The sequence below is a fragment of the Bidens hawaiensis genome, unplaced genomic scaffold (genome assembly GCF_021521415.1).
Source record: "Bidens hawaiensis isolate Kalapana, Puna unplaced genomic scaffold, B.hawaiensis_p1.1 tig00023651_1, whole genome shotgun sequence".
NCBI classification, from domain to species: domain Eukaryota; kingdom Viridiplantae; phylum Streptophyta; class Magnoliopsida; order Asterales; family Asteraceae; genus Bidens; species Bidens hawaiensis.
In genome coordinates, this window is record NW_027493715.1 from 295529 (window position 1) to 320498 (window position 24970).

General features: G+C 41.8%; 1 pseudogene; it reads left to right on the forward strand.

The window, feature by feature from the left end:
• LOC143567854 (putative late blight resistance protein homolog R1A-3) lies at positions 1–24970 on the forward strand (annotated as a pseudogene).

The window sequence follows — 24970 nt, forward strand, 5'->3', positions numbered from 1 at the left end:
ATGGCAAACCGTCGGCTGAAGCTGTTCATGAAGAAATTAAAGCGGATGATTTATGGTAACAATGATCTACGAGTCAGAATCCACCTGTCTAATTCATGCGAAAGGCATCGATTAAACTACTTTATGAAGAGCTTGAATCAATGATTCAAACCCTATTCGTTGAGAAAGAAAACGATCTACATAAGCCTGAACAAGTAATAAACCATAAGAGAAGATTCAACGATGTAGTAGAAGAGGCACATGATATGCTTGATCTCTTTGTGTCTGATTCCAATACTAATTCAAAAAACCAAATGCATTATACGGTTGACTTTCCGCAAGAACTTCTAGAGGATGTTATGAGATCAATCAGGTCTATCAAGGAGGATTACTTTAACATCCTCCATAACATGGAACTTGAATTATCTCCAATAACCGACAGTCTGAAAACCCAAACTGCGGCTTTTGTTGCTACTTCCTCCTCCAGAGATTCACAAGTATTGGATGACATCGTAGTAGGTCTTGATCGTGAGGTTGATCTCATACGGGAAAAACTTTGCCAAAACACAAAGAAGCTAGAGATTATCTCAATTTTCGGCATGGGAGGATCTGGTAAGACTACCCTTGCTACCAAATTATTCCATGATCGTTTTGTTTGTTATAATTTCAAAATACGTGGGTGGATCACTGTTTCTCAAACATATGAAAAAACCGATTTGTTAAATCAAATACTAGCATCTGCAAAAGTTGAAATAGACCCCGATAAAAGGCATAATTACTCTCACCTTCATGAAATGTTACACAAGCACATTTTGGAAAAGCGCCAGAGATATTTATTTGTCATTGATGATATTTGGAACACCGAGGCTTGGGATGTCCTGAAAGTACTTTTCCCCAGGAAGTCGATTTCTGCTCACCAGCCGCCACAAAAATGTTGCTTCGCATGCAGAACCACATGGTTTCATTCATCAGCTAAGATTTTTAACAGATGAAGAAAGCTGGGAGTTGATGCATAAAAAGGTGTTCTGTGGCCACGATTTCCCAGACTGGGTAATTGGACCTGGAATGCAAATTGCAAGAAACTGTCGTGGATTGCCACTTGCTGTGGTTGTCATAGCTGGACTTCTTGCAAAAGAACCAATTACCGAACACACATGGGAAAAAGTTTCTCGGAGTGTCAGTTCGGTAACTGTCAAGGGGCACATGAAAACATTGGCTTTGAGTGTGAACCATTTACCTTCTCATTTGAGAAATTGCTTTCTGTATCTAGGAGGCTTCCCAGAAGACTATAAGTTTCAAGTAACACTGTAGGTTCCCAGCCGGATCTACATGAAATATCTCGTTCTACGTAGGTGCGGAATCCCTACGTAAGACGATACGAGCGTAGAAGACGAAACACGTTAAACACAATCAAACACACGTTACAATAAACAAAGAACACGTTGTATTGCAACTGATAACACGTGATATCTCAATCACCGTTTACACAAAACTGAACAACCTTTCTCAAACAAGCCGTAACCTCAACCTATATAACATTCGACAACTTCGCCAAACATGTTTAGGCGAAGTTGTCACTAACTTCGCTTGTTCAACAAGTTCGCCCATATCAGGCGAACTTGTGAGACAACTTCGCTTAATTCTAAATACAAAACATACTAACTCGATTACAGACACTAGATACTGAACTACTGACATCATGTACCAACAGACTCCCCCTTGGCAGTAGCTTCATATCTCTATCTTCAAACACGTGTCTCGTAATCCCAAAAATCTTGTATCTTCCATCTTCAAGCATGAACGCCTTCTCGTACACAAACTGAAACTACTCTTTGATATTTCTTTGCTTCTTCTTTCCAAGCAGGAATGTAAAATATCTTTTTCTCGTTCAGCACCTGCAGATCAGCTTGAGACAAATTCACTAAATGCATAGGATCATATACTCTCATTAGCTCTTGTTCATCTTCATCTTCCATTACTGCTTCAGCTGTTTCACAGTCAACGTACCACCATTTCAGATCTTTGAGCACATCCTTGGGCATTTGTTTCATCGGCACTTCTTTTAGACACTGGATCGGCTTATACTTCATTATCATCCAAGGCTTTCCATCTGCTCTCATTCCTCTGTTTTTGTCTTCAACGAGCTTTCCTTTCTGTGGTTTCAACAGCTCGAACTTTTTCTCCTTTATGCTTTCCTTCCAAACTATCTTTCCAATGATCCTAGCCATGTTATCATCACTCTTGTTTATCAACCCCAACCTGGCTAAGTCCTTCACTTCACACTCAGGCAACGTATTCAACGATCTCAACAACCTCTTGAAATACTGAACCCCATCATACCGTTTAATCACAAAAAGTCTCAACTGCTCATCATATAACCAGCATATAATCCCCTTTTTCGATTCAGCATAACCCCTGATGTTGTAACTTTTCTTGAACATAGTAGGGACCGCCGGTTTCTTAGTCTTTACGAACCACTGAGCGTAGCCTTCTTTCCATCTTGGCTGCTCCTCCCATTCTGTCTCATCACATCCCGTATCTTGACCCAAATCTGACTTTTCAACCGTTGGAATTTCATGTTCAACGTTGTCCTCCACAATCTCTCCTTCTTCAACTTCACTATCAATCACGATCTCAGCCCCTATCTTCTCTATCTCCTCCATCGGTAACACATCCTCATCACCTATAACATCATCTAACACCTCCTCAGCATCCACAACCACCACATCATCACCCCCTGAACCGCCAGCTGCACTCGTTGACTCCCCCTGAGATGTGGAAGTCCCAAGAGCTTGTTCAGTTCTTGGCAACTCTCCACCTGCACCTTTCGATGCATTGGGATCATCGTTTCGATCGTTGCTCTTTTTTGTCCTCAGCTCGTCACCCTTACAGCTCGTCTCCCCCTGAGATGCCAAGAACTGTTTCAAGGCATCAATTATTTTACCATGCTCGATCAGGAGGGACGACTGAATCTGATTCTCCACAACTAGGCGCTGAATAGCATGAGTCTGGATAAGATTTACCCTTGATTGTTCTGCCACGACCCTTTCCAGCGCTGCTATTCTTTCCGAGTCGGATAAGGTTGCATCGAAATCAAACCTCAGATGTGATATGTCTTGAGCGTACGGAGGAGGGATTCCCAATGTAACCGGCACCTCAGAAACAGGTGGAAACGTAACCGCAGGTGGTATCGTAACCGACAACCGTGCAGTAGCAACAACTGTCGACTCAACAAACCTTGCTACGACCTCCGTTGGAGTAAGAGTTGGAGGTGGCAAGGACACAATCTCCGGAGCCGAGAGCTGGAATTGTAAGGCCCCGATTCCGGTAGCCCTACTTTCGTGTTGGATTTACTCATAAACACAGTTCTAAATATCAGAGTTAATTAAAACTTTACGCGGAATATAAAACTTTCATAAAACATTACATAATTCATAACTTGTCTCAAAACATCCTTTGTCTTTCAACATTAAAGCATTAAAATTAAAACATCATAAGTCTTCAGATGCCAGACTCTTATTCAGTGCCACGTGTCTCCTGAAGCGAGCTGCCTCATTCTACTCACCTGCGTGCATACTAATAGTCAGCTACGCTGAGTGAGTTCTAGTTAATCACATAGTCATACAATACATTCTTATATTTCATGCTTAACCTCGTAACTTTCTTTCATACGCACCTAAGTGCATATACTTTCATTCTTACCTTCATACTTTCTTTACATACATAATCCTACGTTTTAAAGAGCCTTTCGCCCTATAACCTCACAGATATTATAAGGGTCTGGTCCCTAACATCACAGATATTATAAGGGTCTGGTCCCTAACATCACAGATATTATAAGGGTCTGTCCCTAACATCACAGATATTATAAGGGTCTGGTCCCTAACATCACAGATATTATAAGGGTCTGGTCCCTATCATCATAGATATTATAAGGGTCTGGTCCCTAACATCACAGATATTATAAGGGTCTGGTCCCTAACATCACAGATATTATAAGGGTCTGGTCCCTAGTTCTCGAATATTAGTAGGGTTCGATTCCCTCTTCGTTACCATACAACCATACATCATACCTCGAGTATTATTAGGGCTCGGTACCCTTTTCGTAACCATACAACCATACAACCATCATTTCCTTCTGTTGGTACATGTATGTCAGTAGTTCATAGTCTAACGTTTGTAATCGAGTCTGTAATGTAATTATGTTTTTGATTATGTTTATGTTTATGTAACGAGCGAAGTTGTCAACAAGTTCGCTTAGGAGAACTTGTTGAACAAGCGAAGTTGTTAACAAGTTCGCTCAGGCGAACTTGTTGAACAAGCGAAGTTATGGACAACTTCGCCTGAGGCGAAGTTGTCGTGTTTATATATACTGTTCACCGTAACAGTTGTGGAGAGTTCGTGAGGTTGGTTAGGGTTCGTTTCAGTTGATTAGTTCGAGAGTTACGTGTTTACAAGTCAGAGTCTGTAATAGTGACCTAATGTCACGTGTTCGGGTTATCAATATAACGTGTTTCGGTTATTGCTCGTGTGTTTGTTTTATACGTATTCTACGCTCGTATCTACCTACGCAGGGATTCCGCACCTGCGCAGATAGCGACATCCCGTGTACGATCCGTCCAGGAACCTACAATTGGTATCAGAGCCATCGGCTCGATTGTGAGGTTCGGGATTTCACGCGGGTGTAGAAAACGTCTCGTTTGACCTATTCACGGGACGAGTTTTTGTTCGTATTGAGTTCTAATCACTATATACAGTCATTTTCAAGCCTTTACAACGACCGGAAACTGCAGAATCGTCGACAACAGATCTGAATATTTTCAGTGTTCATCGGGCGAAGTTACTGTTCTTCAGGCGAAGTTGCTGTCACTGAAAGTAGGGTTTCGGCGAAGATATAAGGTTAAGCGAAGTTATTCACAACTTCGCCTGCCTCATAAGTTCGCCTAAGCGAAGTTATCCTCAACTTCGCTTACCTGCTAAGTTCACCTAAGCGAAGTTATTCTCAACTTCGCCGAGTCACACGAATTTAAGAATTTTTCCAGCGAAGTTAACACTTAAGCGAAGTTATTCTTAACTTCGCCTTTAGTACTGTTTGGACAAATTTTTGATTTTTTTGGGTTTTTGAGAAGATGTCGCAAATTAACATCTCTGAATTGGTGAAAATGGAAGTCGAAGCGGGGTCAGCCACTAAGGCCCCAAGGCTGTTAAAAGGAACCGACTTTGTTGCATGGAAGGATCGGTTTATTCAGTATATTAAATACCAGGATGCAAAGATGTGGGTGTGCATCCAGGATGGATATATTCCACCGAACATGGAATACGAAGGTCGGGATGTGATAAAGAAGTACAGCAAGATGGAGGAAGAGGAGAAGAAGATGTACGAAGCCGAAAGCAAGGCTCACGCAGCTATCACTATGGCTCTTCCACAGGAGATCCTTCATACTTTCAGAAAGTATACATCGGCTCGAGAGCTTTGGGATGCTCTTGAAAATAGATTCGAAGGGAACGTGGGTATTCGTGCCTCGAAGATTAAACTGTTGAAGACTCAGTTCTCTGTGTTCAAATATTTGAAGAACGAATCTCTGGATGATATTATCACTCGATATTATCATCTAATGACAGAGCTAAACAACTATTCAATTGCTTACAGAGAAGAGGAGATAGTTGAAAAGCTTCTCGATGCCCTCCCACCGAAGTGGGAAATGTACACAGTTCTGATGAGGGAAGACAGAGACTTTCCTAATTATGATTTGGAGACAGCAGTAAACAAGCTCAGAACCTTTGAGCTTAATATGGTTCGTAAAGAGACACCAACAGATCAGATTCAAGACCCTGGTATGTATGGTGCCAAACTTAACTCAGGCTCAAGTTCGAAGCCTGAATCTGCTGGTTACTACTCCAAAGGAGAGTCAGGTTCTAACTCTTCTCATGAAGGAAACGTTTCAGTAAACATGAACGGTGATGTTTGCTTTGTTGCTGGAGGTTCAAGTGCTTCGAAACCTCAAACATCCAACAGTAGTTTCTCTCCCAGTGCCTCAATCAATAACTATTCCAAGATGCCAATGAGTGTCAAATCTGCTGAAGAGCAGTTTGCAGTCTATGCATCTTTTATTGCTTCATATGAGAACTACATACAAGGGAAGATTGTGGACCCTGCTGTTTTGGATGAGGATTATGACCAGATCGATGCTGATGATCTGGAGGAGATGGATTTGCAATGGCAAATGGCCATGATAGTGAGGCGAGTCAAGCGTTTCATGAATAAGACGGGGAGAAAGTTTGTTGGTGGTAGGCCCGGATTCGACAAGTCTAAAGTGAGGTGCTATAACTGTCAACAGTATGGGCACTTTGCTAAAGAATGCAGAAACGAGAGAGTTGAACGGGGTCAAGGCCGGTCTGCACAGCCTACTGGGATTAGTAAAGAAGTCAATGCCATGTTGTCTAGAGAAGCCGGTGAATACAACTGGAACCTGCATGCGAATGAAACTGGTGAGCAGGCGAATATGGCTAAGGTAGAAAATGAAGATTGTGAGAAGATGACTGGAGAGGAGAAAGCTACTGGTAAGGAGAAAGCTTTCATGGCAGATAGCGATGGTCAACCCTCCGAGGTAAGTTCTAAACCTGTTTGTACAAAATGTGAGAATTTGTCTGAGCAACTTGCTACCATAACTGATCAGTATGTTCGTTTAGATGCTGAATTTAAAACTCTTAAAGAAGATCATCATTTTACTAAGGCAAGAGAAAACAGTTACAAAGTTAAAATAAAAGCATGTGAAAAAGATGTCAAAAGCTTAAAAACTAAACTTGCTGAAAAAATTGATGTAATTGACCTAAGTTATGAGGTTTTAGAAGAAAAGACTAAACTTATTGCTGAACGAGAAAAGCAGATTGCTGACCACCAGGTGAAAGTGGTGGAACTGAACCGAAAACTCGAGCAGTTCCGAAATTCCTCAGCTATTCTAGATCACCTCGTTAGTGATCAAGGTACCTCTGCAAAGAGGGGAGGAATTGGTTATCACGAGGTGCCACCACCTTATAACCACAACTACACTTTCAACCCTAGTATTCAGAAATCTGTGGATTTTGAAGTTCCTCAGACAGTTCCAATCAAGGTTACATGTAAAGAACCAACTGTTAGTAATGGCGAAACGAGTTCGCCTGTTTCTAGTGTAAATATTTCTGTTACGAGTCCAGTCTCATCGGATTCGGATAAGTTGTCCGAATCAGGTAAGACGAAAGAGAAGGTAGTGTTACCCACTGGTGGAGATAAAAATAAATCTTCTAAAAAGAGTACTCCACTCAACCCGTATGTCCCACCTTATGTGAGACGAACGGCTGGTAACACTGCCTCTACATCCAAACCAACATTTGAAAAGAAAATGGAGAGTAGGTGTTGCTTTAGATGTAATAAATTAGGACATCTTGTTGCAGATTGCCCTCTGACGCCGAGATACAGAGGTGTGAGGCCAAATAAAACTGAGAATAAGCATCAGTTTGATACTGCTAAAAATGAAAACTTTTCAAAATGCCAAAATGTAACTAATTCAAGTTTTCATAAAAACAAACCTCAGTTTTTCAACCAAACCACAAGATATAACACTTTCAATTCACATAGGTTTGGAAGGCATCACACTCAATCTTCAAGGAGATTTCCTAACAGGACTTACAGGAATTATCCTGATGCTAACTTTGGAAAGCCAGGGTACGGGACGTATTGATCCAAGACCAATTGGTCTTGGGTCCCCAAATTTTAATCATTTTTTTTAGTGCAGGAACAGTTGAACAGGGCTTCCAATAATCTTTGGGTTGTGGACAGCGGCTGTTCCCGGCACGTGACTGGTAACAAGAATTTGTTACAAGATTTAAAACCTGTTCAAGAAGCGAGAGTCAGTTTTGCCAGTGAGAGTGGAGGCAAAATAACAGGAAGGGGTATGGTAACTAACGGGAAGATGACGTTAGAAAATGTGAACTTTATTGAGCTGAACGGGATGATCAATCCCGAGTAACCATGTTTGTTTCGGTTTATTTTAAAAAAAAAAAAAAAACGTCACTATTGCTTAAAATTAGTCGGTTACCTCAGTTTGATGGACATATCCTAGGATATGTTTTGGTCCTCTTTTTACTTGTAGAGAATGAGGGTCGCCATTAACCAGATGACTGAAAGTAACCGGGGCGGTTATGATGTGTTTTCTTTCTGTCGCTGAAAATTAGTCGTTCATACTTAGTTAGAAGGACACATACTTGTATGTGGTCGGTCCAGTTGATCCATTGGATCTTCAGGATTGCCGTTTACCTGAAAACTTTGACGTGATCGGGGCGATTGAAGTCAAAATTTTTGGGAAATGAAATTACTTTTCAAGTCTAATACTTCGTAAAGAAGTTCTTTGCTATGTTTAACAGAAAATTGATCCAACCTTGGAAAATGATATATATACTAACTTTGTGTGCGTAACTGGTGAAGTTATTAGGCTTAAAAGGCTTTAGGACAATCATTGTATGTCATGGTAACTTTTTATGGTGCGTAAAAGTAGATGTGATACAAATTAAAATTTACTTGATTTTATGTGGAAACTCCTTAAGAGTTTTGCGTGTCTTCATGTATATCTTTCCGAATGATAGGCAGAAAAGTGATTACCCAGTCATACACGAGCCCGTAAGTGTTCTGATTCCCGTGAAGAAAGCGTTTCAAGACACTGCAGTGATCCAGATTCGGGACTTGCAGTTATTTATTACTCTGAAGTCTATAAGTATGTTTAAAAAAAAAAAAAAAAAAAAAGTATAGTACTCATGAAGTTATTGTAACATTAGAGAGTTCAAGATATCGAGACTTCTCAATCATGGAGTACGAATGAATACGGGAAACAGAAGAAGAATACATACAAGTTAATCAGACACTATGGGTCGAAGTCAATTCGGGGTGACTTGGGGAAAGCCAAATACGCTTTGAGGATAGATAGGAGGCATCAATATTTCTGAGTAGTTGCCCACTTAAATTTTAAGGATTAATTGAACCTAACTCGTATCACAGAAACGATGAAAACCATCTTAAGTATATTACCTGCTTACAACCTGTCTCTATATGTCATAATACAAATAAACACGGATCTATGTAACAGTCACGTAGTTAGTATGATTCCTGTTCGGATCTTTTCTAAAACATAGCAGTCCCTACCGAGACTGAAATTTGATCCCTTATTTCGTTAAATTTTTATAAGTTTTTCTATTTTTGTAGTTGTATTATTTTATATCTGGTTACTTAGACTTGATCATTTTTGTTTAACTCTTTATGAAACTTTCAAATGTTAATTGCAAAATGTTCAAACTTAAAGGGTTGATTCTGAAAATATAGGCGAAGTTGTTGAATCAGGCGAACTTGTGCTTAACTTTGAATACAGTCACTACTACTGCAGGGTTACCAAGTGTACCACCTGCGGTCACTTCTGCTGCTGATGTCCCGCCAACTCCAACGCCTACTTCAGACTCCGAAAGGATAGCTTCACTAGAGCGGATCGTAGCTGAGCAGTCCAAGACTATTCAAAGCCTAGTGGAAGCAAACCAACTACAGGCCTCCCTCCTGGTCGAGCATGGGAAGATCATAGACGCTATGAAAGCGTTCTTGGCATCTCAGGGGGAGATGAGCTGTAGGGGAGATGAGTTGAGGACAAAACGGAGAGAAGATCATGACGATGATCCCAATGCACCGGAAGGTGCAGGTGGTGAGCTGCCAAGAACTTCTATAGCTCTTGGTACTTCCACAGCTGAGGGGGAGTCTACAAGCGCAGCTGGTGATGATGTGGTAGATATTGATGATGATGATGATGTTGATGATGTAATCGACGCGTTGAAAGAGCTAGATGATGATGATGATTTTATGCTTGAAGAAGATGTGCTGCCGAGTGATGAGATTGAGAAGATCGGTGAGCAAATTATTGTTGAAAATGTGATAGAAGAAGGGGAGATAGTAGATGAAGATATTGAACACGAGATTCCAGAGGTTGAGATGCCCGATATGGGTGATGAGACAGTTGTGGAAGATACTGAATGGGAAGAGCAGCCGAATTGGAAGGAAGGTTGTGCTCAATGGTTCGTAAAGACGAAGAAACCGGCGGTCCCTAAAATGTTCAAAAAGAGTTACAATATTAAGGGATACGCTGAAGCAAAGAAAGGTATTATCTGCTGGATATATGATGAGCAGCTGCGGCTCTTCGTGATCAAAAGATATGACGGGATTCAGTACTTCAGGAGAACTTTGAGATCATTAAACACACTGCCTGAATGTGAGGTTAAAGACTTAGCCAGATTGGGGTTGATAAATCGAAGTGACAATAACATGGCTAGAGTCATCGGAAAGATCGTATGGAAAGAGAGCATTAAGGAGAAGAAGTTTGAGCTGCTGAAACCACAAAAGGGGAAACTTGTCGAAGACAAGGATAGAGGTTTGAGAGCTGATGGAAAGCCTTGGATGGTTATGAAGTATAAACCGATCCGGTACCACTTTGAGTTACTGCCCCGAAGTACTAGACCAGCTCCTGTTGAAGAATAAGGCTTTTGGTTTGGGGCTACGCACCTTGGTTCTAGCAGCGGTGCCTTAAAGAAGTACCGATGAAGCTTATGCCCAAGGACGTGCTCAAAGACCTAAAATGGTGGTTCGTGGATTGTGAAACAGCGGAGGCGGTAATGGAAGATGAGGATGAACAAGAAGTGCTTAGGGTTTACGACCCGATGCATCTTGTTAATCTATCGCAAGCTGATCTGAAGATGCTCAACGAAAAGAAGATCTTCTACATTCCTGCTTGGAAGGATCAAGCAAGGAAATATCAAAGGGTGGTGTCGGTATGTGTTAGAGAAGGAGCGCACGCGTAAAGATACAAGATTACAAGACTCAAGCTTTGAAGATCAAGATATGAAGCTACTGCCAAGGGGGAGTCTGTTGGTACATGTATGTCAGTAGTTCATAGTCTAACGTTTGTAATCGAGTCTGTAATGTAATTATGTTTTTGATTATGTTTATGTTTATGTAACGAGCGAAGTTGTCAACAAGTTCGCTTAGGCGAACTTGTTGAACAAGCGAAGTTGTTAACAAGTTCGCTCAGGCGAACTTGTTGAACAAGCGAAGTTATGGACAACTTCGCCTGAGGCGAAGTTGTCGTGTTTATATATACTGTTCACCATAAAAGTTGTGGAGAGTTCTTGAGGTTGGTTAGGGTTCGTTTCAGTTGATTAGTTCGAGAGTTACGTGTTTACAAGTCAGAGTCTGTAATAGTGACCTCGTGTCACGTGTTTGGGTTATCAATATAACGTGTTTCGGTTATTGCTCGTGTGTTTGTTTTATACGTATTCTACGCTCGTATCTACCTACGCAGGGATTCCGCACCTGCGCAGATAGCGACATCCCGTGTACGATCCGTCCAGGAACCTACACCTTCTTTTATTAAATCTATCACGTTCATACACATAAGCATACATATCATACTTACCTTATACATAGCGTTACAACCTGACAGTACCTGCAATATCCGAAGATCGTTCACGTACCATCAAGCAATCATTCATACATATCACATATATCACATATGGCATACACTTATCACTTAGGATAAATGTATTAACAACACATCGAGTATGCACACAGCCCCGAAAACATAACAAGGAATTGGGCTAGAAACTCACCTGAACACGGTTACGTTCACCGTTAATCGTAATCCCTTTCTTCAGTTGTGCACGGCTGACTGTATAACAAATATACGTATCAATACTCGCCTGATCTAATCTGGTGGCCTAGTAATAGCTTACTTTTACTTATCATTTTTAATTTATTTTCTAATCGAACTTGGCTTTAGGCGAAGTTAAACCTCAGGCGAACTTAGCTCTAGGCGAAGTTGTCATCAGGCGAACTTGGCTTTAGGCGAAGTTAAGCCTCAGGTGAACTTAGCTCTAGGCAAAGTTGTCATCAGGCGAACTTGGCTTTAGGCGAAGTTATCACTTAGGCGAACTTGGCCTCAGGCGAAGTTGTCATCAGGCGAACTTGGCCGTAGGTGAAGTTATCACTTAGGCGAACTTGGCCTCAGGCGAAGTTATCGCTTTGAAGGCGAAGTTATCGCTTTGAAGGCGAAGTTATCGCTTTGAAGGCGAAGTTGCCCAGATCAGCCACGGCTTTGGTTTTTATCGAGCATTTTGGCGATTTTAACACCCTTGTTATGGTTCAACATCACCCACTACGTTCCCCAACCGTTATCGGTCGTTTATACACTATAAAGCTTGGATCTTTAAACTTCAAAGATCAAGAATCATACCTTTTTGAGCTTGTTTGGATCTCGTTTAACTTGTTTAATCACAACTAATCGCTCACTCTCAATCGGATCTAGCTCGTTCCTCTCCCTCGGTCGGCCGGCGGTGGGTGTGGTGTGTGTGGTGTGTGTGTTTTGGAGTGTTAGAGAATAAGATGAAATGAGTGATAGTTTAGGGTTTAGGGGATATTTATATCCCTTAAATCCCATGGACCTAAGGCCCATTCTCATTTAACCCATCTCAATTTATCCAAGTCCATGATCCACTCCTTACTCGATATTAAATAATTAATAACGCGAAATCACTAAACGTAACTTTCTTTATTCAACATTATAAATTTTAGGATGTTACAAGTCTTCCCCCCTTAAAGGGTTTCGTCCCCGAAACCTAACTATTACATAAACAAACTAGGGTAAAACTTGCGCATCTCATCCTCGACTTCCCAAGTAGCATCCGATCCTTTGCGGTGTTTCCATATCACTTTTACCAAAGGTATAATCTTGTGACGAAGCTGCTTCTCCTTGCGATCAACGATCTCTATCGGTTGCTCGATGTAGTTCAATTGTTCATCAACCTCAATGTCCATCAATGGCACGTGAGACGTGTCATCAGCTAGACACTTCCTCAGATGAGAAACATGGAAGGTTGAATGAATTCCTTCTAACTCATCGGTTAAATCCAGTTAATAAGCTACTTCACCCACACGATCTACAATCTTGAACGGTCCAATGTACCTCGGACTCAACTTCCCCCTCTTTCTAAAACGGATAATTCCTTTCCAAGGCGAGACCTTAAGCATCACATTGTCGCCAACGTTAAACTCAATTGGTCGTCGCCGCTTATCTGCATAAGACTTTTGTCTGTCTTGAGCGGCTTTCATTCTTGCTTTGATCTGATCAAACTTTGAAGACGTTTCTTGAACCACTTCTAGGCTTCCCATTTCTTTCTGACCAATCTCACCCCAACACACTGGGGTTCTACATCGTCTACCGTAAATCATCTCAAACGGTGTCATACCAATACTTGAATGGTAACTGTTGTTATAGGAGAACTCTGCCAGATGCAGATGATCATCCCAACTTCCACCAAAATCTAAAACACAAGCACGTAGCATATCCTCAAGGGTTTGGACCGTCCTTTCAGACTGTCCATCGGTTTAAGGATGATACGCCGTACCGATGTCAACCTCGTCCCCATAGCTTCATGGAATTTCTTTCAGAACCTCGAAGTAAACCGTGTATCTCTATCAGACACGATCGATAACGGTACTCCATGCTTGGTTACAACTTCTTTGATGAACAAGCTTGCTAACGTTTCTGACGAGATGGCCTCTCGTTTGGGCAGAAAGTGTGCACTCTTGGTCAAACGGTCCACAATCACCCAGATGGTATCATGTTGCTTAGCTGTACGAGGTAACTTAGTTATGAAATCCATGGTGATGTGTTCCCATTTCCACTCAGGTATCTCTGGCGGTTGCATCTTCCCATAAGGCTTTTGGTGTTCGGCTTTGACTTGTAAGCAAGTTAAGCACTTACTAACATAATCCACTACATCATTCTTCATTCCTGGCCACCAGTAATCTCTTTTCAAGTCTTGGTACATCTTTGTAGCTCCAGGATGGATTGAGTACCTTGACTTATGAGCTTCATCTAAGATTCGACTTCTAAGATCACCATGGCGTGGGATCCACATACGGTCGAACCTAGTCTTAACTCCATGAGTGTTTTCCATCAACTCATCTTGCTGTTCATAAATCCTTTCTTTCTTTACTAACCCTTCATCTACTAACACTTCTGACTGCACTTTGATGATTTCTTCAAAAAGACTTGGGTTCATGATCAACTTGTATGACTTCACTGTTGCAAAGACTTCCTCATTCTTACGACTTAGCGCATTAGCGACCACGTTAGCTTTACCGGGGTAATACTTAATCTCACAGTCGTAATCCTTTATCAATTCTAACCATCTTCTCTGCCTCATGTTCAATTCTTTCTGCTCGAAGAAGTACTTTAAACTCTTATGATCTGTATAAATAGTACACTTAGTACCGTACAGATAATGCCTCCATATCTTAAGAGCATGCACTACAGCTGCTAACTCCAAATCATGCGTCGGATAAGTACTCTCATGGACCTTCAACTGTCTAGACGCGTAAGCTATCACATTCCCTCGTTGCATCAACACGCAACCTAACCCTTGATGCGAGGCATCATCACAAACAACGAAATCCTCGTCACCATCGGGTAGAGCAAGGATTGGAGCTTGCGTGAGTCTCTTCTTCAATTCTTCAAAGGCTTCTTCCTAAAACTTTCCCCAACTGAATACTATCGACTTTCGGGTCATACCGGTCAGCGGTGCGGCTATCTTGGAGAAACCTTCGATGAATCTCCTATAGTAGCCCGCTAACCCTAGGAAGCTTCGTATATCAGTCGGATTCTGCGGAGTCTTCCAATTTGTTATCGCTTCAATCTTAGCTGGGTCCACGGTAATCCCCTCCGGATTAACCACGTGACCTAAAAATTGCACTTCTCTTAACCAGAACGATCACTTAGAAAACTTGGCATACAACTTCTCCTTCTTCAGAGTCTCCAATACCTCTCTCAGATGCTCAGCATGGTCAGACTCGCTCTTTGAATAAATCAATATATCATCGATGAAGACGATAACCGACTTATCCAACATCGGTCGACACACCCTATTCATCATGTCCATAAATGCTGCAGGAGCATTTGTTAGACCGAATGACATTACGAGGAATTTGTAGTGTCCATACCGCGTTCGGAACGCTGTCTTAGGGATGTCTGCCTCTTTCACCTTCAGCTGATGGTAGCCTGATCTGAGATCTATTCGTGAGAACCAACTTGAACCTTGCAGTTGGTCGAACAGATCATCAATTCTTGGCAAAGGATATCTATTCTTTACCGTAAGCTTATTTAACTCACGATAGTCTATGCACATTCTCATACTTCCATCCTTCTTTTTCACGAACAATACTGGTGCGCCCCACGGGGAAACACTCGGTCTTATGAATCTTTTGTCGAGGAGTTCTTGCAGTTGGGACATCAATTCTTTCATCTCGGACGGTGCTAGGCGGTAAGGAGCTTTTGCGACAGGTTGGGCTCCTGGTATTAAATCTATCTGAAATTCTATCTCTCGCCCCGGTGGCAACCCCGGAAGATCCTCAGGGAATACTTCTGGGTAGTCGCGCACAATAGGAACATCTTTCCTTTCTTTCGTCTCGGCCGTAGCATTGACGACATACGCCAGGTAGGCACAACACCCTCGCTTTAGCAAACCCTCGGCCTTTATCATCGAAATGACATTAAGCCCAGAACTTTCCTTATCACCATAAACCGTCACCGCACTACCATCCAAGGACTTTAACCTTATCATCCTACTCTTACATACTATCTGAGCCTCAAACTCAGACAACCAATCCATACCCAAAACCACATCGAACCATCCCAAGGTCATAACGTACAAGGTAACCGGGAACTCATGTCCTTCCAATTCTATCTTACAGTTCTTAACCATCTTTGTTATTTTAACCGAAGTGTCACTGGCGGTTTCTACTACAAAAGTTTCAGACACTCGGTAGCCTTTCATTTTATCTAGTTTACTAAATGTCGTAGCTACAAAACTTCTATTCGCACCAGAATCAAATAATACGGCAGCAGAAATGCCGTTTACTAAGAACGTACCGGTCACAACATCAGGAATCTGTCTAGCTTGTTCTTGGGTCAACATGTAGGCCCTAGTCCTCGGCCTTGCTTGATCAGCATCTTTCTTCCCACTACCTCCAGCCTCACCATCGGTGCACTCTCTCGCCATGTGGCCTGTCTTGCCACATTTGTAACATGCTGGCTTCGCACTGCACTCATTGGCATAATGACCTACCTTCCCACACTTATAACACACATTAGACCCCATCCGGCATTCTCCACCGTGAGCCTTTCCACATTTGAGACAAACATCAGATCTTTTACCCCACTTGCACTCACCACCATGCATCTTTCCGCAGGTCTTACACGATCTCTTCTCCCACACTCTCTGCTTCTTATCTTTGGGGTTCCATAACTGAGTACCCGGGTCGTTTAGCAGGCGCGGCCCATTTCCTCTCTTTCTTCTCGTCTCCCACCACCACATCATCCGCAGCCAGGTCTGCATAGACCATCTCTGCGAGTTCGACAGCAGAATCGAAAGTAGCAGGTTTACTTGTCCTGACTAACATGCGGACTCTCTGTGGTAATCCCCTCACATAACACTTGATTCTCTTAGCCTCAGTGCTGACCATATCGGGTACCAACCTAGACATTCGATTGAACTCTGTAGTGTACTCACGATGTGTCATCGTCCCAGCTTTCAAGTTTAGGAACTTCATCTCCGCCCTTTCAACCTCGGCGTCAGCACATAACTTCTTCATCACTAACTCCTTCAGATCGTCCCACTTCATCTCGTTGATCTCTTCTCGGGTCTTCCTCTGCTCCACACTCTCCCACCAATACATAGCCTCATCTTCAAATGATTGGGTGGCATAACCGACAGCTTGGTCAGGACGACACTCGCTGATTCGGATAATTTTATCCATGGCGGTTATCCACTGAAGAGTAGCGATTGCGTCTCCTAAACCGGTCAGCTTAGGCGGGTCACAACCTTTGAAGGACTTATAGTTGCAACCGCCTCGGCCCCTCTTCCTATCATCAACTTTCACAGACCTTACCTCACTTGAATCACCCTTTTCCCCCTCATCATCTTTCCCACCATTACCACCTGCCCCTTTAACAGTTCTTTCACGGCTTCCAGCAGACCTTCCCGGGGTAATATTTTTCACAGCAGTGGCTACAGCTTGAACAATAGCTGCTTGAATTGCGGGATCCAGTTGAACTCCTTCATTGTTTTCCGGGTTTCTTCCAGCTGCGCTTCCTTCAGCTTCGGTGTTGGAAGCTGTCTCAACCGAAGGTTGCTGGACACGACGAGGCCTGCCGCGTCGTCCAGTGTGACCTCCGGCTCCAACAATGTCTCCAGCTCCAGCCATCGTATTCTAAAAGGGAAAACACAAACATCATCACTCAAGGAACTATCTAGTACAAGGATAGCAAGGGTAACAGGTAATAACAGTGGCCAGCTGTGACTAGCTGATCACGTTGCTTTCCGTGTCCTATACACTTCCCTTTATGAGTCTATTTGTGCTGGTTCTACTTAAGCAGTTAGTCAAATCAAACAATCAATTATTCATATCCCTGTCGTTCACATATCTTTTCTTCCTCATTAACATATATCATTTAATCATACACTTTACCTTTACTGATCTTGCTTGAGCGACACATGGCATTCTTGAACTGGCATCTTCTTTCCTTTCTTATTTAAATCCCATACTCTGTTCGAGTCTAAGCATGTAGGATGCTTAAATCTCTCGAACTTTGCTCTGATACCAACTTGTAAGGCCCCGATTCCGGTAGCCCTACTTTCGTGTTGGATTTACTCATAAACACAGTTCTAAATATCATAGTTAATTAAAACTTTACGCAGAATATAAAACTTTCATAAAACATTACATAATTCATAACTTGTCTCAAAACATCCTTTGTCTTTCAACATTAAAGCATTAAAATTAAAACATCATAAGTCTTCAGATGCCAGACTCTTATTCAGTGCCACGTGTCTCCTCAAGCGAGCTGCCTCATTCTACTCACCTGCGTGCATACTAAAAGTCAGCTACGCTGAGTGAGTTCTAGTTAATCACATAGTCATACAATACATTCTTATATTTCATGCTTAACCTCTTAACTTTCTTTCATACGCACCTATGTGCATATACTTTCATTCTTACCTTCATACTTTCTTTACATACATAATCCTACGTTTTAAAGAGCCTTTCGCCCTATAACATCACAGATATTATAAGGGTCTGGTCCCTAACATCACAGATATTATAAGGGTCTGGTCCCTAACATCACAGATATTATAAGGGTCTGGTCCCTAACATCACAGATATTATAAGGGTCTGGTCCTAACATCACAGATATTATAAGGGTCTGGTCCCTATCATCACAGATATTATAAGGGTCTGGTCCCTAACATCACAGATATTATAAGGGTCTGGTCCCTAACATCACAGATATTATAAGGGTCTGGTCCCTAGTTCTCGAATATTAGTAGGGTTCGATTCCCTCTTCGTTACCATACAACCATACATCATACCTCAAGTATTATTAGGGCTCGGTACCCTTTTCGTAACCATACAACCATACAACCATCATTTCCTTCTTTTATTAACTCTATCACGTTCATACACATAAGCATACATATCATACTTACCTTATACATAGCGTTACAACCTGACAGTACGTGCAATATCCGAAGATCGTTCACGTACCATCAAGCAATCATTCATACATATCACATATATCACATATGGCATACACTTATCACTTAGGATAAATGTATTAACAACACATCGAGTATGCACACAGCCCCGAAAACATAACAAGGAATGGGGCTAGAAACTCACCTGAACACGGTTACGTTCACCGTTAATCGTAATCCCTTTCTTCAGTTGTGCACGGCTGACTGTATAACAAATATACGTATCAATACTCGCCTGATCTAATCTGGTGGCCTAGTAATAGCTTACTTTTACTTATCATTTTTAATTTATTTTCTAATCGAACTTGGCTTTAGGCGAAGTTAAACCTCAGGCGAACTTAGCTCTAGGCGAAGTTGTCATCAGGCGAACTTGGCTTTAGGCGACATTAAGCCTCAGGCGAACTTAGCTCAAGGCGAAGTTGTCATCAGGCGAACTTGGCTTTAGGCGAAGTTATCACTTAGGCGAACTTGGCCTCAGGCGAAGTTGTCATCGGGCGAACTTGGCCGTAGGCGAAGTTATCACTTAGGCGAACTTGGCCTCAGGCGAAGTTATCGCTTTGAAGGCGAAGTTATCGCTTTGAAGGCGAAGTTGCCCAGATCCGCCACGACTTTGGTTTTTATCGAGCATTTTGGCGATTTTAACACCCTTGTTATGGTTCAACATCACCCACTACGTTCCCCAACCGTTTTCGGTCGTTTATACACTATAAAGCTTGGATCTTTAAACTTTAAAGATCAAGAATCATACCTTTTTGAGCTTGTTTGGATCTCGTTTAACTTGTTTAATCACAACTAATCGCTCACTCTCACTCGGATCTAGCTCGTTCCTCTCCCTTGGTCGGCCGGCGGTGGGTGTGGTGTGTGTGGTGTGTGTGTTTTGGAGTGTTAGAGAATAAGATGAAATGAGTGATAGTTTAGGGTTTAGGGGATATTTATATCCCTTAAATCCCATGGACCTAAGGCCCATTCTCATTTAACCCATCTCAATTTATCCAAGTCCATGATCCGCTCCTTACTCGATATTAAATAATTAATAACGCGAAATCACTAAACGTAACTTTCTTTATTCAACATTATAAATTTTAGGATGTTACAGGAATGTAGTGGGTGGGATGCCGAAGGAAGATGAGGTAGTCACCACGGGAACATCCGTGGCGATTGGCCCTGTAACTGGCAATGGTGTAGAGACTATAGTCATACCAGACAGTGCGGGTGGAGTGAAACGAACCACCCTTGAGCTCTCACCAGCTCCCGAACCTGCACCTGCCCTTTCTCTTCTCGATCTACGTATCAACTGATGTAAATCTTCCTCAAAGTCCGAATCACTGTCATCGTTGTCTCTCTTCCTCTTCCCATGAATCCTTTCTTGTGTAACTAAAATCCGTCTAGCTTCAGCCACATCATCATCTAAGGAATCAGAATCAGCCTCCATCGTAGCTGCCATAGCAACATCCACACTAGTAACCCGTGCAACCGAGACTTGCACCTCTTCCTCAGGATCAACACGTTCCATATCGAAGAAAACTTGACCTCCAAAAGCAGCTTCAAGGTCTACATTTTCCTCCGGTGCCACAACAGGAGCAGCAGGTAAAGCTTGTTGTACCTCAGGTGGTGGTTGAGGTGCTCCAGCCTGTTGTGGTGCCGGATCCCGAAACTCGTCCCCACGAGCTGGGACATACTCTGGGTTGATCAAGTACCCAAATAATGGAGTATGTCGAGGACGGAGCTCAGGTTTGCTTCTTGCACTTGATGATCTACACTGAGCGAAGATTCGCTTGCTTACACTCTCCACATATCTAATCGGGCGGCGCTGAGGTAACGTGGGAGCAACATGATTCAAGATCATTTGAAGGAATCTTGGATACATCAGAAATCTCTCATGCGCCACCGCTCGTCTTTGACGGTCTATCTCGTAGAACACCATCTGACTAAAGCTATAACGCTTATTGTAAGTCAGTGATGTCATTGCCGACTGCATGGTCGCACCCATTCCATCCGTACCAGCCTTTCTCCCTGACATACACACGATCATCACGTGCATAAGAAATCGCCATTGGTCTAACAAGAATCCCTTTTGTCTTTGAGTATCCCCCAATGGACCAGAATATCCCATTCTCAGAAAAGCACCATCTCTGAATGGAGCCACGAAGTCTGTAGGATCGTCTCTCGTTTCATCCCCAAACTGCAAAGCCACCCTGATCTGCTCAGATGAGAACTGCACTATCTGATTGTTAACCGTTGCATGCATAACCGGGGGCTCGACTCGACAATCATACTCCACTGTCTGCCAGAAATCTTCTATGTTTGGCAAAGATATAGGCAGTGTTGTGGTAATAGCGTGGAAGATACGCGAGCGGATAAGAAACGTGATGATCTCGCGGAAATCATCAACACCGCTCGCATCCGGGTCCAAAGTTATGTACATGTTATGCCCCGGGAAAAACTGCCGATTGTTATCTCCTCCTTCGTCACCACCTGCACCACCTGCTCCAGCTACAGCTGCCATTTCTGCAACAAAAACAGTCTAAGTTAGAGAATCGTCGAGTCAAATCACAAGTTCGCCTATTACCATGAGCGAAGTTATGATTTATTCTGTATAGGCGAAGTTAGGGGTGGGGCGAAGTTGGGAACAACTTCGCCTTAACTTTAACTTCGCCTGATAACAGTTAATAAAAAAAAATTAAAAGGGCCAGGCGAAGTTAATGATAACTTCGCCTAACCACAACTTCGCCTCATATACTGTTAAATAATTAAATATCAGGCGAAGTTAAACCTTAGGCGAAGTTAAGGATAACTTCGCCTAAACTGTAACTTCGCCTGAATATGAATCGGCAACAGTTTAGACGTTCAAACGAAGTGAATTTGGTCAATTTGGAGATTGCGGACTCAACCAAACATGTTTTGACGGACATCAACACGATCAAGTTGAATACGACTACGTTAAAACAAGTTTGAAAAGCGGGTGTTGGATGTTTGAAAGAACGGGGTCACGAATCGGGTCGAAACGACCTTTGATTAACGCCATTGTCAGTGATTATACGATATGATGACACTACACACCTTTAAATCGGATTAGAAACTGAGAAAAACAACAAGATGTGATCGAGATATAACTTCGCTTAGGGTTAACTGAGAATAAGTTCGTCGGGTTTTGAAAAATAATACTGAGCTTTGACCAAAAATTTCTTTATATAGGGTCAAGGTTATACAGGCGAAGTTAGGGTTAACTTCGCCTGTCCCATAACTTCGCCTGTTTAAACAACTTCGCCTCTTTCCTCAACTTTGCTCAATATGAAACTTTACCAAACAGACCCTTATAAATTGAACATTATGCCATTAACTTTTAAAACTTCCTTCAAAGAGTTAACTGATCCGATCAAGAAGCAAGTAACCAGGTATAAAATCATAAAACGACATAAGTAGAATAAATTTTTAGAAATAAAGTACACGGGATCAAATTTCAGTCTAGTCGGGGACCAACATGTTTTAGAAAAGATCCGAACAGGAATCATACTAATTAAGTGACTGTCACATAGATCCATGTTCAGCTGTATTATGACATAAAGAAACAGGTTGTAAGCAGGTAAAAAACTTAAAATGGTTTTCATCACTTCTGTGATACGGGTTAGGTTCAATTAAGCTCAAAATATAAATGGGCAACACCTCAGAGATTATGATGTCTCCTATCTATTGTCAAAGCGTATTTGGCTTTCCCTAAGTCACCCCGAGTTGACCTCGACCCGTAGTGTCTGATTAAATTGTAAGTACACGTCGATCTGTAGAGTCTTCATCCCGTTCTCATTCTTGCATCTTGATTGAGAAGTATTAACATTATAAGCTCTAGAATGTCTCAGTAACACATAATAATATTTTTTTTTTTAAATAATAAGATTTACACAGCTTCAAGTAAACTACTGCAAGTCCCGAATCTGGATCACTGCAGTTTCTTGACACACCATCTTCTCGGGAATCAGAACACTCACGGGCTCGTGTATGACTGGGTAATCGCTTTTCTACCTATCATTCGGAAAGATATATATGGAGACATGCACAACTCTTAAGGAGTTTCCACGTAAAATCGAGGAGATTTAGTTAGTATCACTTCTACTTTTACGCACCATAAAAAGCTACCATGACATACAATGACTGTTCTAAAGTCTTTTAGGCCTAATAACTTCACTAGTTAAGCACACAGAATCAGTTTGTCCATCACTTTCCAAGGTTGGATCAATTTTCTTTTAAACATTGTATAGCTACTTCTTACGAAGCAGTAGACTTGAAAAATTATTTCATCTCCCTTAAAAAATTTTAACTTCTATCGCCCCGATCAAGTCGAAGTCTTCAGGTAAACGTATCATGAAGATCCAATGGATCAGCTGGACCGACCACATACGAGTATGTGTCCTTCTAACTAAGTATGAACGACTAATTTTCAGCGAAAGAATAAAAACACATCATAAACCGCCCCGGTCACTTTCAGTCATCTGGTTAATGGCTATCCTCATACTCTACAGGTAGAAATGAGGACCAAACATATCCGAAGATATGTCCTTCAAACTGAAGCAACCGACATAATTCTAAGAGATAGTGACTTTTTTTTTTTTTTTTGAAAGTAAAAACGAAAAACATGGTTACTCGGGATTGATCATCCCATTTAGCTCAACAAGGTTTTGAAAACGAGTTTTGTCAAACCTTGTTGAGCTAAATGGGATGATCAATCCCGAGTACAGACACTAGATACTGAACTACTGACATCATGTACCAACAAACACAGTTGATCTGGTTATGGATTGCTGAGGGATTTATATAAGAATCCGAAAATCAAAGCTTGGAGGAAACCGCAAAGGATCACATGATGGAACTAGTCGATAGAAATCTTGTAGTTGTTCAGGATAGAAAGTTCGGTGGTGCCATCAAAACCATCACTGTTCATGATGTTTTGAGGGAGCTTAGCTCCGGAATTGCAACAAAAGAAAGGTTCAGCATCAAAGTAATAGGATGGGAAAATTGTATCATTGCGCCATATAAGACAAGCCGCTTATTCATACGCTCTTCCAAATTACCACGCCCTTTTTCAGAGTATCTTTCAGTGTGGACATTTTTCAAGCATTATATGTACTCATATGAAAGTTACATCGTTCTGAAGTGTTCCCGTTCATGGAGGCTCTTAACTGCGCTGGATCTTAAACAATATCATCCTTTACCAAAGGAGATATCTTTGTTAGTAAACTTACGGTACCTTGCGATTCGAAATGAAGGTAGAGATTTCCAATCCATGATATGCGATCTTAGAAGCCTTCAAACCCTCATAATTGAAGGGATTTCAGATGATCCTTTGATGCTCCCAAATACCATATCAAACTTGGTGAATCTAAGGCACTTGCAGTGTCGCCGGGTGATTATCTTTCCACCACTTCAGACACCCTTTATGAATTTGCAAACCATTTCCAATGTGGACATGGGACATGAGCCTACAAATTGGGTGAACTATTTTCCAAATGTTAAGAAGCTTTCATGTTCCCTTCACGGAGATAGGAAATATGATTTAAAATCACTCAACTTCCTTGAAATACTAAAGGTAAGGTGTGCGAAGTCCAAAAGTATATCGAGATTCAAAAAGGAAAACATGATAAGGTTTCCTGCTTTGTTGAAAAAGCTTACAGTAAAAGGATGTCATCTTCCATGGAGTAACATGTCCAATATTCAAACTTTACCAAATCTTGAGGTTCTAAAGCTACTAACACATGCCTTCGTGGGACCCCAGTGGGATGCAGGTAAGGAACCGTTTCAACAACTAAAATTCTTGAAATTATCATGTTTGGATATCCAACAGTGGGAAGCCTCTAGCATCAACTTCCCATGTCTCAAACAATTAGTTTTGGATGGCTGCTATTCCCTTGAAGGGATTCCACTTGACATGGGGTACATCCCAACACTAGAGGATATCCAAATTAAAGGTTGTAACTCTGTTATCCAATCCGTTTATGAAATACAAGAAGAGCAACGTGATGTTGGAAACTATTACCTAAAGATCATAGTCGAGGGATCCCCATTTACATCTCCGATGCATTATTGGCGTAGACCTGGATTAATTTCCTTGGAGAACCTATTTAAAATATTCGACAACATAGGTGCAAGTGATATAAAAATCAGAACAGGCATATCAATAAATCGTCTGACACCTCATGAGCTACAGATATTGAGACTACCAATTAACGATCCACCAGCGCACTACCATATACGCAGGAGTAGGATATGGAATGACGGCAGATCCATGTATCGTCCCAACAAATGGAAAACTTTAAAAGGAGGTGGACGAATCCGATTGTTCCAATAG